This window comes from Papio anubis, chromosome 6 (genome assembly GCF_008728515.1).
Source record: "Papio anubis isolate 15944 chromosome 6, Panubis1.0, whole genome shotgun sequence".
NCBI classification, from domain to species: Eukaryota; Metazoa; Chordata; class Mammalia; order Primates; family Cercopithecidae; genus Papio; species Papio anubis.
Window position 1 is genome coordinate 114,665,133 of NC_044981.1, and position 14,927 is coordinate 114,680,059.

Here is a 14,927-nt window from a genome sequence, read left to right on the forward strand (position 1 = left end):
TTGCATTGGAATAACCCTCTACAGGCCGAGCAGGAAGTGGCATATTGCTGAGATCGGCAGACATTCCCGTCCATGCAATCTTCAGCTCTCCTGCGGTCCCTGACAAGGGCTTCCACTGTGTCAGGAAGAGCACATAAATTAGAAGCTACTTTTTTATATCCTGCAACAGGGAATTGCAATCTGAGTATCTTTTTAAATCCATGGGAACATCAAGGAGGTTTAAATCAAGATGCATTCTTCAAAGGCTACACCAAGAACTCCACAGGCATAGCCTCCAATAAAGTCCCCAGGTTTCTCCACTGAGAGAGATGGAACAGTGATAAAGAAAAACATCTTACCAGCCTACTAATGCAGGCAATTAAGGCTATGAAATTTGAATCTGTAAATGAAAACGAATGCTGAATAAAGGAATATCCAAAGAAACACCCATCAAATATTTCAGGAGAAACTAGGAGACTGAGTGAGGTCCCAAAACCATGAGGAGCCTGGGAAACTTGGATTCAATGCACCATATTTTATTAGCCCCTCAGGCAAAGAGTACACCTGGCACCCCAAACAAGGTAAGTTTAATTTTTAACTGTGCATCTGAGGTATCTACTCCTTGCTGTTATTTCTTTGCTATATTTTCCCTCCCTCCCTCCCTCCTCCCTTCCTTCCTTCCTTCCTTCCTTCCTTCCTTCCCTCCTCCCCCTCCCTCCCTCTCCTTTCCCTCCCTCCCTCCCATGTCTCACTTTGTCACTCAGGCTGGCGGCTGCGGGCGCACATCCAGTTTCACTGCAACTCGGCCTGTTCACCGATTCTCCCAGTTCCTGCTCTCCCAAGCAATTCCTGACTACAGGCATCGTGCCACCACGCCTGCTTTAACTTTTGTATTTTTATTAGGAGATGGGTTTCACCTTATATTAGCTTGCATGTCTTGACCCTTGATCCTCGCGGATCCATCCGTCTTGGCCTCCCAGTGTTGAGCTTGTGGCATTGTTTCACCATGCCAGGCCTTCTTTCCTTCTTTGTATTCCTCCCCTCTCTATTTCTCATTCTATTCCTTCCCAACAGGTGTTACCAACCCCCCCAGCTATGGACTGGTACCAGTCCATGGTCTGTTAGGAACCAGGCCACACAGCAGGAGGTGAGTGGTGGACAAGTGAATGAAACTTCATATGTATTTACAGCTGTTCCCCATCGCTTGCATTACTACCTGAGCTCTGCCTCCTGTCAGATCAGCTGTGGGATTAGATTCTCCTAGGAGTGAGAACCCTATTGTGAACTGTCCACGTGAGGGATCTAGGGTGCATGCTCCTTATGAGAATCTAATGCCTGATGATATGTCACTGTCTTGCATCACCCCCAGATGGGACTGTCTAGTTGCAGGAAAACAAGCTCAGGGTTCCTACATTATGGTTAGTTGTATAATTATTTCATTATATGTTACAATGTAATAATAACAGAAATAAAGTACACAATAAATGTAATATGCTTGAGTCATCCTGAAACCATCCCCCTCACTCTTGGTCCATGGAAAAACTGTCTTCCACAAAACTGATCCCTCGTGCCAAAAAGGTTGGGGATCACTGCTTTCCATTCTACTCTCCCTCCCTCCCACTCTCCTTTGCTCTCTTCCTTCCTTCCACTCCTCCTCTTGCCTTTCCTTGACAAAAGTTCATCATCAGAAGAGAATATCTGATGTTAGAAAAAACAAAAAGGGTGAGGAACCAATGACGATTATTTAAAAAAAAAAAAAAGAGTCCTTCATTGCCACAGAATTACTCTGGGTTAAGCCCATCCGATTTCTACAGTAAATAATTTCAGGAGCGTGTAAAGAACAAAATCAGCAGCATCTAGCTCAAGTCCCTTATTTGATGGACACTGAGGACCAGGGAGATGAAATTGGTCTGCCAGAGTTACACTGTAAAACTAATGAGGAAATTTCCTGACAAATTTTTAGTAGGCTTTAAAAAGGTGTGCAAGAACATTTACTTGACAATCGAAGCAGAGTTTAGAGAAATATTTCACAAGTAACAGCCACTGTCACCATCAAATTACATCTTAATGCCTAGAATGAAAAAAGCAAGGAACAAAATACATACACATGGCATATTTCTTGAGGCCTTATGTGAGAAGGCCAGAGGAACTGGCTTTATATTTGGCATTAAAACAACAACAAGAACAAGAGAAAGTTTAACACTTTTCAGTCTATGCAAGGATAGTGTGAGTTGTGGTGAGCAGTTTTTGTCTTTCTCTCAAGCATAGGCTATAGAATGTGGCTTAGACAGCTTGGATTAGGAACGCTGAATTCTGCTGCACGATTTCAAGCCCTAAAGCACACAACTGCCAAGTGAAGCTGTGACATTTCTTTTTCTAACAGGCTTTCAGATGATATATTTCAGGGTTACTTTACATGTAACGTGACTGTGAACTAGCATTACCCTTCAAGACTTCTAAGAGGCTACAATTATCTAGTTTAGGGTCTGACTTTAAAGCTTGCACACTTGTGATTATGGTGTATTAAATTTGACGATTTGGAGAGAACTAAGCATTCTCCGAGTGTTGAATCTAATGACACCAATTTAGATTTACAAAGCAACTTCATGATTGTTTTGCCTTATATTCAGTGTCTCTAGATGGTAGAAAGGTTTTGCTATTTTTGATTTTCCCATTTAGAGGGGAAGGCAAAGAGTTACAAGACAGGATGATGACAGTCAAGTGACCACTGAGTCCCAGGCAGGAGTGGTCTTTAAAGAAACTCTGGCCCTGGAACATACATACTTTTCACAGTGTTATCTGCTTTGCTGCTTAAGGAATCAACACTCTGACAACATCCCTTAATTATAAAAATAAATTATATAGTAAAACAAGACTCTTCATTTGTATATTCCACGAAATGGCTTCTCTTTTCCTTAATTTTAATCTTTGTAAGATTGTATTTTTATAGTGTTTTTCTGTTACAGGGACCACCCAACTCAGAATTTTGGGGGGTGCTTGCTGGAAAGGTAGATTCTTTAGCTCCACTCATGGTATATCAGATTAGAATTATGAGAGATGGCACCCCAAAATCTGCAATTTAAACAAATCTCACAGGTGATTCTTCTGCATCCTTCAAATTTTTGAGTATTACCTAAATCAATTCTATAAGCTTACTCTGAAAATTACAACTATTCAATTTCTTCCAAAGAACAACAAAAGTATAGACTTCAATTCTACAATAAAAACATATAATTGCACAAATACTATGGCAAGATAACAATCCTGCACACATACTCCTTGAATCTAAACTAAAAGTTGAAAGTATTAAAAAAATGCAGAAGCACTTTATCTAAACTCTTGTTATCAGTGGGTAGACTCTCTCTTTGCTTCTTCTTTTAAAAAATTTCAAGAGTTTCGGGGAACAGTTGGTGTTTGTTTGCATTGACAAGTTCTTTAGTGGTGAGTTCTGACATTTTGGTTCACCTGTCACCCAGTGTACACTGTACCCCATGTGTACTCTTTTATCCCTCACCCCCTTCCCACTCTTCCTCCCAAGCCCCCAAAGTTTATTATATCGTTCTTATGCCTTTGTGTCCTTATAGCTTGGCTCCACTTATAAGTGAGAACATGATTTTTGGGTTTCCATTCCTGAGTTACTTCGCTTAGAACAATGGTCTCTGGCCTAGTGCAGTGGCTCACGCCTGTAATCCCAGCACTTTGGGAGGCCGAGGCAGGTGGATCACGAGGTCAGGAGTTCGAGACCAGCCTGGCCAATATGGTGAAACCCTGTCTTTACTAAAAATACAAAAATTAGCCAGCTGTGGCAGTGCTTGCCTGTAGTCCCAGCTACTTGGGAGGCTGAGGCAGAAGAATCACTTGAATCCAGGAGGCAGAGGTTGCAATGAGCCAAGATCATGCCACTACACTCCAGCCTGGGCGACAAAGCGAGACTCCATCTCAGGGGGAAAAAAAAAAAAAAAAAAAAAAGAACAATGGTCTCCAACTCCAGGTTGCTGCAAATGCCATTATTTTGTTCCTTTTTATGCTGCTTTTTTATAGGTCACACAGGTATTTATGAGTCTGGTTACAATTTCATACCAAATTAAGAGTAATCATTGGCCTCCTTTTTCTGACTCAGTTTTTATGAGATTGATCTCCTCTAAATTTAATATTTTCGATATTGTTAGGCTGAAATCCACAAGGAAAGTCAACATAAAATCTTTTTGAAAGGTCCTCATTGTAACCAAATAAACATAAACCACTGGAAAAATCCATACAATGTTTAAGAAAAGATAAGCTTTGATAAGATCAGGAATGATTCAAGGGGCTGCACATCCAAGTTTCCCAACTTCTACTCAGAAAACTAGCTTTCATGCAATTGCCACCCACATGCAATTTTCAACTATTAACTTCAAAATTTGAGGCTCTCTTCAGCATACTAGCCCTTTCTTCTTTTGCAGTAGAATATACAACCTCAATAGCCTCAAAGACAGAAGTTTGCAAACAGGAGTATTATGAATGGGTTTTAATTCCCAGCTGATGAAGTTGTGCATGGTGCAACTGACAGATGTTAGCTTGTGAAGGAGCTACATATGCTTAAAATGTCTTTCCATTCATGGTGAGAAAGAAATAGCCATTTCAAATCTATACTAGCTGGTATGTTCCCCCCAGCCAAAAGCTCTTTATGTAGAAATGTCATTTTACACAGCATAATCACAACAGCAGGAAGAGCTAGGCAGTGAGGTCTAACCCTAGGACAGCAAGAGATCTAATGAACAAAAATCCTGTCTCCTATTAAGGGGAAACAAATTTAAAACCATGCTGTGTGGCCAGCCTCCAGTTTACTTTATAAGATCAATATTTCAATGTTATCTGCTAGAAATCATATCCCTGGATTCTCATGTGACCAGATCCAAGCAGAATTAGTGTCAGAAAAGCTATAGTCTTGCTACAGCACATTAGTGACAGAGGTCTCACTATGAATTACCACCAGTGGATCTGTGGACAAACGATCAGTCGAGGAGATAACAATAGGAAAATAGTCTGTTTATTTACTGTGACACGGCTATTTAGTTCAAATTAATGATGAAACTACCAAAGACTGCTAGTCAGCGTGTGATGGTTAGGGTTTTGTCAAAGCAAAGATGTGTCTGTAATTTGAGAAACTGCAGTAACTCAGATACTAAATTTTTATAAAGTGGAAGGAACAGGGAAGCCTGGATATTTTGTAAGATCTTTAAGCAGGCATAATACTGAGAGTGCTATAGCATACCTTTCATAAATTTAAACCAAGGAAAGAGCCAGACAAAAAAAAAATCTCATGAAAAATTTTTTATTAGAAATTAATCAAAGGATCAGCTCTGAGTATGTCACCTTTATTTATTTTGTTTTTTTTTTTGTTTTTGTTTTTGTTTTTTTTTTTTTTGAGGCCGAGTCTCGCTCTGTCACCCAGGCTGGAGTGCAGTGGCCGGATCTCAGCTCACTGCAAGCTCCGCCTCCCGGGTTCCCGCCATTCTCCTGCCTCATCCTCCCGAGTAGCTGGGACTACAGGCGCCCGCCACCTCGCCCGGCTAGTTTTTTTGTATTTTTTTTAGTAGAGACGGGGTTTCATTGTGTTAGCCAGGATGGTCTCGATCTCCTGACCTCGTGATCCGCCCGTCTCGGCCTCCCAAAGTGCTGGGATTACAGGCTTGAGCCACCGCGCCCGGCCCATATGTCACCTTTAAAAAGCCAGCCTCCATCACTACATTTCTGTGGGCCACCGTCGAAGGTAAGCTCACACAACTCCTCAGGGAGCCACGTGGGTAGGAACTATCAAGCCTCAAAAGCACGCATGCCCTATGAACTTACAATTTAAATTCTGAGAATTTATTCTGAGCAAATAATTAAAGACATTAAGTAAAGATGAAGTATAGAGGCATTCACAGAGCCTCAGTTTGTGAGAGAAAAGAGTTGGAAGCAACATGAATGTACTAAAAACAAAATGCTGGTCAAACTCTGATACAACCATTCAATGGGTAATACACGTTTGTTAAAGACAATGGTGCACACAGAATCATCAGAAAATATTATTTAATTATGATTTACATTGTCTCATGCTAGAGATATATATATTTAACAAAAAAGTGAGTCTAACCAAATATTATCATTGGTGGAAATCAAGTGTATGTCTGTATGTGAAACTGAGTTTTGGTGAATTTCCCAGACTGAGGGTTTGTCTTAAGAAAACACCTAGAATGAAAATTGGGTCTGAGAGTTTCAAGGCAGTAGAAGTTGCACAGGGACAGAAGGTATGCCACATGCCCAGGAGCATTATGTTCACAAACTCCACTTACAATGGCATTAAATCGCAGGCCCTGGATTAACACCTCCCTCCTAACCCCTTCTTATTGCCAACTCCTTTGTTGTAGAAGACACTAAAGCAGGGGTTGGGAGAAGTGAGACTTGGCCCTGGTATTGCTACTATTTTTTCAACGTGACATGAACATGTTAGGTAAGGTGGCATTTTAGCTGTACATTTTAAATTCTTTTTAAATGAAATAATGTATAAACCATAAATATATAAGATTGACTAAAATATATACAGGCGACTTGTAAAAGTTTCTTTCCAACAGTATGGTGGGCCAGATATCTTGACTAACCCCCCTGTTGAAAATAACTAAAAATTCAAAATAAAATGCTAAAAATAGTTTATGACTGAAAGGTCAAAACCAAGTTAAAGCAAGAATCTAGAAAGGTAAGCCAAGCACTGAAGATGACCTTGGTTTCAATGGCATTTACCATCAGAATGTAACTTAGCATCCATTTTCACAAACTAATGAAACGTACAGAGCAGAACACAAAGAAAGCCAGAGTTCATCCAAGATCTCTCATATGAGATCTTGCAATAGGAGGCATCTGAATTGTCTACCTGCATAGTGTAGGGTGAACCAGCAATTACACTCCCCTTGTGAGACTGAATGAAAAAACAATCACAAAACAGCAGCAAGAGCACAAGTATTAGGAAAGAAAAGAGGGTAAAATAAGATCTGCAAGTTTTCAGATATTAGAATTGTCAAGAACAGAATATAAAATAATTATGTTTAATAGGTAAAAAAACTCCCAGCAAGTTTGACGACATGAATAAAAAGAACAAGAGACTTTTTTTTTTTTAAAAAAAGAGCAAATATTTGAAAAAGAAACAAACAAATAGAACTTCGAGACACTGTATAAAGTGTCTTTGGGATTAAAAATTCAGTTAATGAGAGTTTTTATACATAACTTGGAGATAATTAATGAATTTGAAACTAGAACTGTAGAAATTCTCCAGAATAAAATGGAGACAAAGAGATGAGAAATCTAAAAAACAAGTAACATAGATAACAGAGTGAGAAGGTAAAAAGCATATCATACTGGCAATCCAGAAAGAGAAGAAAAAATGGGGCAGAAGCAACATTTGAAGAATTAATGACTAATTTCCTTATTTTTATACTGAATATATATTTGTAATATTTATATACCATTTTGTGCCATTTATACTAGGTAGTATAAATAAACAAAGTTAAAAGTAAATACACGATAGAAAATTGCACAATACCAAAGACAAATATAACGTTCTAAAGACAATGGAGTCGGGGAGTGACGAATCAAATAACCTGCAAATAAAAACATGATTGACAGTGGCTAAATAAGCAGGAGGCCATTGGCCCAAGACTGTCTCTGTACTTTACGTTTCTGTATAAGAAACTGCAACCTAAGGCAGTACTGAAACAAACTGAAATCTAACTTAGGAGTCTAACTTATGTAACAAAAAAGCAGATCTCAGCCAATCATAAGCAGCTGTGCTTCAGCCAATCACAGTCAGCCAACTCATCAGACCATGTCCAAGTAAGGCAAACGTCTTGCTTAACCAGTCAGATGGCTTCTCTGCTTGGCTTCCATGTTCAGCCTATGGAAGCTCACTGCTTATGCTCCTGGGTGGAGCTCTTTGAACCTCTTCTGGTTCTGAGTGCTACCTGATTCATGAATCATTTTTTTGGTCAAATAAATTCTGTTAAGTTTAATTCATCAAAAGTTTTTCTTTTCCCAGAATTTATTTCTTAAAGTAATGTCGTGAGCCCTTGTTCAACAGAGCCATGGTTTCTTTTAGTGAGGCACGGCATTAGAATCTAAGATCAGAGTGCTAGGTGTGTTCATAGTTACTAGGATGTCTTTGTTTCTAGGCCTTTTTATTGACTAGAGCTAGAAAATATCTGCATATATATACACACACAGGCAAATATATACCTATGTGGACACATACATGTATGCATATGCTCATATTACATGCATTACCTACACAAGTATGCTTATTGTAGAAATTATGAATTTACACTGATTGCTACAATTCCAATCCATCCCACAGGGTTCTTTCTTTTTTTGAGACAGTGTCCCACTCTGTCATGCAGGCTGGAGTGCAGTGGTGTGATCTTAGCTCACTGCAGCCTTGACCTCCTGGGTTCAAGCAATCCTCCTGTCTCAGCCCCACAAATTACTGGCACTACAGGTGCACATCACCATGCCTGGCTAGTTTTTGTATTTTTAGTAGAGATGGGTTTTCACTGTGTTGCTGGGGCTAGTCTTGAACACCTGAGCTCAAGAAATCTGCCCTCTTTGGCTTCCCCAAATGCTAGGATTACAGGCGTGAGCCACTGTGTCTGGTCTCACAGGGTTCTTTGTTGTTCACCCTCATTACATATTTGTATGTCCCTTCTTTCATAATGACAAACCTGGCTGCCCACAAAATTGACACACTTACTTGCTGGTTGGATCCCATAATATAAATTGTTTCAGAATTGCTTTATCTATGCCATCATAGAAAATAAAATAAACTAAACAGAATGACAGATTTGTTTGAAGCTCTTGTGCCACAACTTTTCCTATGCGGCGAATATACAATCATATACTGTTTTAACGAGTTACTTAGTTCTTTTAAATTTTCTTTCAGTGTAGTTATGGTATTCATTTGAAATAAATTAAGTTCATTTTTTGTTTCTATTTTTTTTTTTTTTTTTGAGATGGAGTCTTGCTCTGTCACCCAGGCTGGAGTGCAGTGGTGCAATCTCAACTCACTGCAAACTCCACCTCCCAGGTTCATACCATTCTCCTGCCTCAGCCTCCCGAGTAGCTGGGACTACAGGCACCCACCACCATTCTGGCTAATGTTTTGTATTTTTTAAGTAGAGACGGAGTTTCACTGTGTTAGCCAGGATGGTCTTGATCTCCTGACCTCGTGATCCACCTGCCTTGGCGTCCCAAAGTGCTGGGATTACAGGCATGAGCCGCCATGCCCGGCCTCTATTTGCTTTTAACTTTATTTTTCCCTCTCTTCCCAACCTAGTTGATTTTATTCTTTTGAGTATATAAAGCATTAACATGCCTCCAAAAGTAAAAACTGTACAAAAAAGGTATATTAAGAGAAATGTCCCTTCTCTCCAAATTTTTTCCACTCCAATTCTCACTACCACTTGTAGACAAACTTTTTTGAAATAAAACATTGATGATTTATCTTTCCTGTGTTGTTTTTGAAATTAAAAGCAGATATCTGTTTGTTTTTTTTTCTAATTTCCTCTTCTTTTTTTTTTTTTTTTTTTTTTTTTTTTTTTTTTTTTTTTGAGACGGAGTCTTGCTCTGTATACGATAGATGGTATTTTGAATTTTGCATTTATGGAAATGTTCCTCTTCTAAAAAGAACTTCACGGGTTATAGAAGAAATTGTGATAAAATTTAGAGAAAGCTTAGAACAAAATTATGATGATGATGTTGAATATCAGAACATATCCAATATCCCCCAAAACTGACTCGAGAATAAATAGAAAGGCCACATCTAGTGAGCATTCAGGATCATTAAATAAAGAAAACGCCAGGTAGTACTTATTACCCGTAAGTCCTACCAAGTTTGTTTTAAAGTTACAAAGTCACCCACCTTATACTAAAGAGTAGGAAGAGATGGAATATTTATCAAACTAATTTTTTTCTGGCGGGGGGTGGGGTGGAAGCTAACATGATCTTCATGTCAAAACCCAAATTGAGGATAGTACAACAAATTACAGCGCAGTCTTTCTCGTGACCGTATGTGTTGGAAACTGTTAACTATCTCCCGCCTTTAAGTTGCTCTTTGTTTCTGTTAGTGATGGGCATTCACACAGAACTTCATACAACCTGGGTTCATGGACACCTGGCCACAGAAAATATTTTTCTGTTTGACTTTCAGGTATCTGCAGCCATGAAGTTAGCTTTGGGTGAATGAGATATGAATGGGTGTGGGGAGGGTAATTTCCTGGTCGTCTTTTTATAAAGACTGTTCAGGACACTCTGCCCTTCTCTGAACTGGCCGAGAAATAATGATGACTTGGAAGCCAAATACTGAATACACAAAGCAGCTCTGCCAGCCACAAACCACTCCCCTACTCCAGACTCTTACCTGTACCCGAGAGAAAAGTAAATGTCTGTCTTATGTGTGCTACATATGTTGGTTCTCTTTGTTATAGTAGCTTAGTTTCTAGCCTAATTAATACATAATAGATGTAAAAATCTTAAATATATTAGCAAACTGAATCCAGCAAAGAATATAAATGATGACCATGTTAGGTTTATCGCAGACGTGCAAAGGTAGTTTAACATAGGACAATCTATTAATATATTTTATCATATTAGCAGATCACGACAGAAAAATAACATGATGATCCCAATAATTTCATTAAAAAGTGTTGGGTAACATTCAAATTTTAGCAAAATGAGGTTAGAGAAGACGGGAAAAAGATGGGATGACTATCAGAATAAATTAAATATTATACTCAATGTGATATATTAGAAATAGTCCCTTTAAGATGAAGAGCATCAAAAAGTACCCACATTAACTTCCATTTAGTGTGGAACTGGAAGTGGATACAACACAGTAAGATAAGAAAGAAGTAAAATAATTAGCAGGGAAGAAATAAAATTATCATTACTAGCTGATTATAAGATCATCTATATCAAAATATCCCAGAATTTACAGAAAAAGTATTACAATTATTAAGAAAGTGAATGGCCTGGATAATTTGGGTTTCTTAGAGTTGTTTGGATGTAAATATAAATTGCATTTCTTCTACACATTGTGAAATTTAGTTTTAAAAGATACTATTATAATAGTATCAAAATAAAAATTTCCTAAGAATAAATCCAGCTACTTTTGTACTTTATGGAAAAATCTTAAAACTTTATTTGAAAATGTTAAAGACTCCCCTCTCCCCCAAAATTGATATGTTCCAAAATAGTGTAATGCAAAATTATAATAAGGCTAATTTTTAACAAATGGATCTATCTATCAATTCCAATCCAAATCCTGGCAGATTTTGTCCATTTGATTGTTTGTGGAACAAAATAAACTGATTCTAAAATGTATATGGAGAAACAAAAGGACAAGAAAAAACATACATCTTAAAAAGAGAAAACGAAGAGTGGGGAACTCAATTTACCAGAAATTGAGGATTATGATGAAACATATAGATTAAGATTGTGTGGTTTGGGAGCATAAAACCGGGGAGACATGACTTATTGTTGCTGACCAATGGGCATGGCACGACTTTTGTCTTTTTTCATTTTTAGAAAAATTTAATTTATAGTTTAGATTAAGGGGGTATATGTGCAGGTCGGTTACATGCATATATTGCTTGTTGTTGAGGTTTGGGGTACAATTGATCTGGTCATCCAGGTACTAAGCATAGTACCCAATGGATACTTTTCAAACCTGGCCTTTCTCCCTCCTTCCTTGCTGTAGTAGTCCTGAGGGTCTACTGTCCCCATCTTTACGTCCAGGTGTACCCAATATTTAGCTCCCACTTATAAGTGAGAACATGCACTATTTGGTTTTCTGTTCCTGCATTAATTTGCTTAGGATTATGGCCTCCAGCTGCATCCATGTTGCTGGGAAGGACAAGATTTCATTATTTTTATGGCTGCATAGTATTCCATGGTGCATGTGTACCACATTTTCTTTATCCAGTTCACTTTTGATGAGCGCCTAGGCTGATTCCATGTCTTTGCTGTTGTGAATAGCACTGCAATGAACATATGAGCATATGTGTCTTTTTGGCAGAATGATTTATTTTCCTCTGGGTATATACTCAGTAATGGGATTGCTGTATCAAATGGTAGCACTATTTTTAGTACTTCAAGAGATGTTCAAACTGCTTTCCACACTGGCTGAACCAATTTACATTCCCACTAACAGTGTATGTGTTTCCTTTTCTTTATAGCCTCACCAACATCTGTTATTCTTTGACTTTTTGATAATAGCCATTCCTACTGGTGTGAGGTGGTATCCCATTGTGGTTTTGATTTGCATTTCACTCATGATTTGTGATGGTGAGCATTTGTTCATATGTTTGTTGGATGCTTGTATGTCTTCTTTTGAGAAATATCTGTTCATGGCTTTGCCCACTTTTTAATGGGGTTATTTGGTTTTTGCTTGTTAATTTGTTTAAGTTCTTTGCAGATCCTAGATAGTAGACTATTGTTGGATGTATAATCTGCAAATATTTCTCCAATTCTGTAGATTATCTGTTTACTCTGTTGATAGTTTCTTTTTCTGTGCAGAAGCTCTTTAGTTTAATTAGGCCCCACTTGTCAATTTTCCCTTTTTTTTTTTTTTTTTTTTTTTTTGAGGAGGAGTCTCACTCTGTCACCCATGCTGGAGTATAGCTCACTGCAACCTCTGCCTCCCAGGTTCAAGTGATTCTCCCACCTCAGCCTCCCGAGTAGCTGGGATTACAGGCATGCACAACCACCCCCAGGTGATTTTTGTATTTTTAGTAGAGATAGGGTTTCACTATGTTGGCCAGGCTGGTCTTGAACTCCTGACCTCAGGTGATCTGCCCACCTTGGCCTCCCAAAATGTTGGGATTACAGGCGTGAGCCACCAGCCTCAATGTTCATTTTTGTTGCAATTGCTTTTGGGTACTTAGTCATACATTCTTTGCTAAGGCCAAGGTCCTGAAGGGGCATTTCCTAGGTTTTCTTCTAGGATTTTTATATTGTTAGGTCTTAAGTTTAAGTCTTTAATCCGTCTTGAGTTAATTTTTGTGTATGGTGATAGGTAGTCATCTAGTTTCATTCTTCAGCATATGGCTAGCCAGTAATCCCAGCACCCACTTACTGAATAGGGAGTCCTTTCTCATTGCTTATTTTTGTTAACTTCATCAAAGATCAGATACTGGTGGATGTGTGGCTTTATTTCTGGGTTTGCAACTTTTCAATAAATAATCTGGGACTAACTTTGAAATGGGTCATTTGAAAAATGGAATTAGATGTTTACTTTACACCATAAATAAGAATCAATTTCAGGTATATTAAAGACTTAGAGTAAAATGCAAAATTATAAAACTCTTAGGAGATGACATAAGAAATGATCCTTCTGATCTGGATTGAAAACTTTTTGTTCAATACATAAAAACCTCTGAAGAAACATTGGGAGACATTGAAAGTATAACAGTTTAGAATTCCGTTCCAGCAAGTAACCAAAAAAAAAAGGAGATACTTCACATGGGGCAAAAAATATGTTCAAAATCTAATTTGGGTGAATTATAGTGTTTGGAGAAAGCATTAAAGATAAATCAGCTAACACGGGCTTCTCATGCAGAGGCCTCCTTCTCACACCCCAGTACAAATGGCTACCCTTTGTGACAACAGCCAGATAGGAAGGCAAAGCAAGAAAAAGTACAATCCACACTCATCAACAGAAAATATGGGCCATTGAATTATCTTGCATAAGTAATAAAATAAATATTAAAGGTTAATATTGAGTCACAGAGGGCTTACCCTCCTATCAATATTAACGAATGTAGTACATTGGCACCTGAAAGCTACACTTAACATTTTCATCTGTAAGACAGATAAAAAGAAGTGATTCCTAGAGCATATAAAAATGATTTATAGCCAGGGACATCTGCCATGAACTACCCCCAAAATTATTTGGTTATAGGACAATGAATCATGGAAGCACCATTACAAGCTGAGGCTAGAGAATGTAAGAATTTTCCCTCCAGGCCAGTGCTCACTAGCTGGTGACTCCACAGTCATTGCCATAAATATTTTAACCCCTGTGCTTCCTCATACGAACCACCTGCTCATAGGAGAACTATAAAATCCAGATAACTATAAATAATTTCTTCTCCTTTTTCTTTTTCCTTCTTTATCTCTTTCTCTCCTTGTATCTTTCCCTCCTCCCTTTCTTTACTCCCTCTCCCTTCTCTTTACTCCCCTCTTCTCCCTTTTTCTCCTTTTCCTCTTCCTTCACTTTCCCTTGTCTTTCTTTTTCCTTATTTTGTAGAAACAAAAATGACTCATAACTGAAGGTATAACTTTTTTTTTCTTAATGAGGGAAGTAGTAAAATCTTTCAATATGAGGCATATATGAAACTGATCTTGATAAATACAAAATATAACTCCGATGTGTTTCTAATATCAGATGTTTATAATATTCTCAGGAGTGTAGGACAATTTTTCTCTGCATGCTGGAAAGAGAAGAAAGTCTTATTTCCCCTATCTAAATATTTTCAGGTACATAGTAGATCAATAAAGCAGAGCTGGCATAAAACAATGATTATTTTATAAGGACAAGTCCGTGTGAAATAAACATAAAAGTCTAGACTTGTAGCTGTGACTTCTTTTATAATGACAGCAGATATGAAACATGAATTGCTTTCTTTCCTACAAAAACAGCTTTGCAATACTGGATGGGAGAAGAAGGAGAATATAATTTTAATAACTGCCTGAGAGCACACTGACCTCTACTTTTAAGCTTCTAGTTTATATACTCAATTCAAGTTAAAGAACGTGGATATTACTCCAAGATTTCTGTCTATCATCCCCTCTTCTCTTTCAGCCCCACTGTCTCCTACCACTTTGCCACAGCAACTTCATGGCATTATAGTGAGGACACCCTGTCTGACTAGGTGAGCGATTTC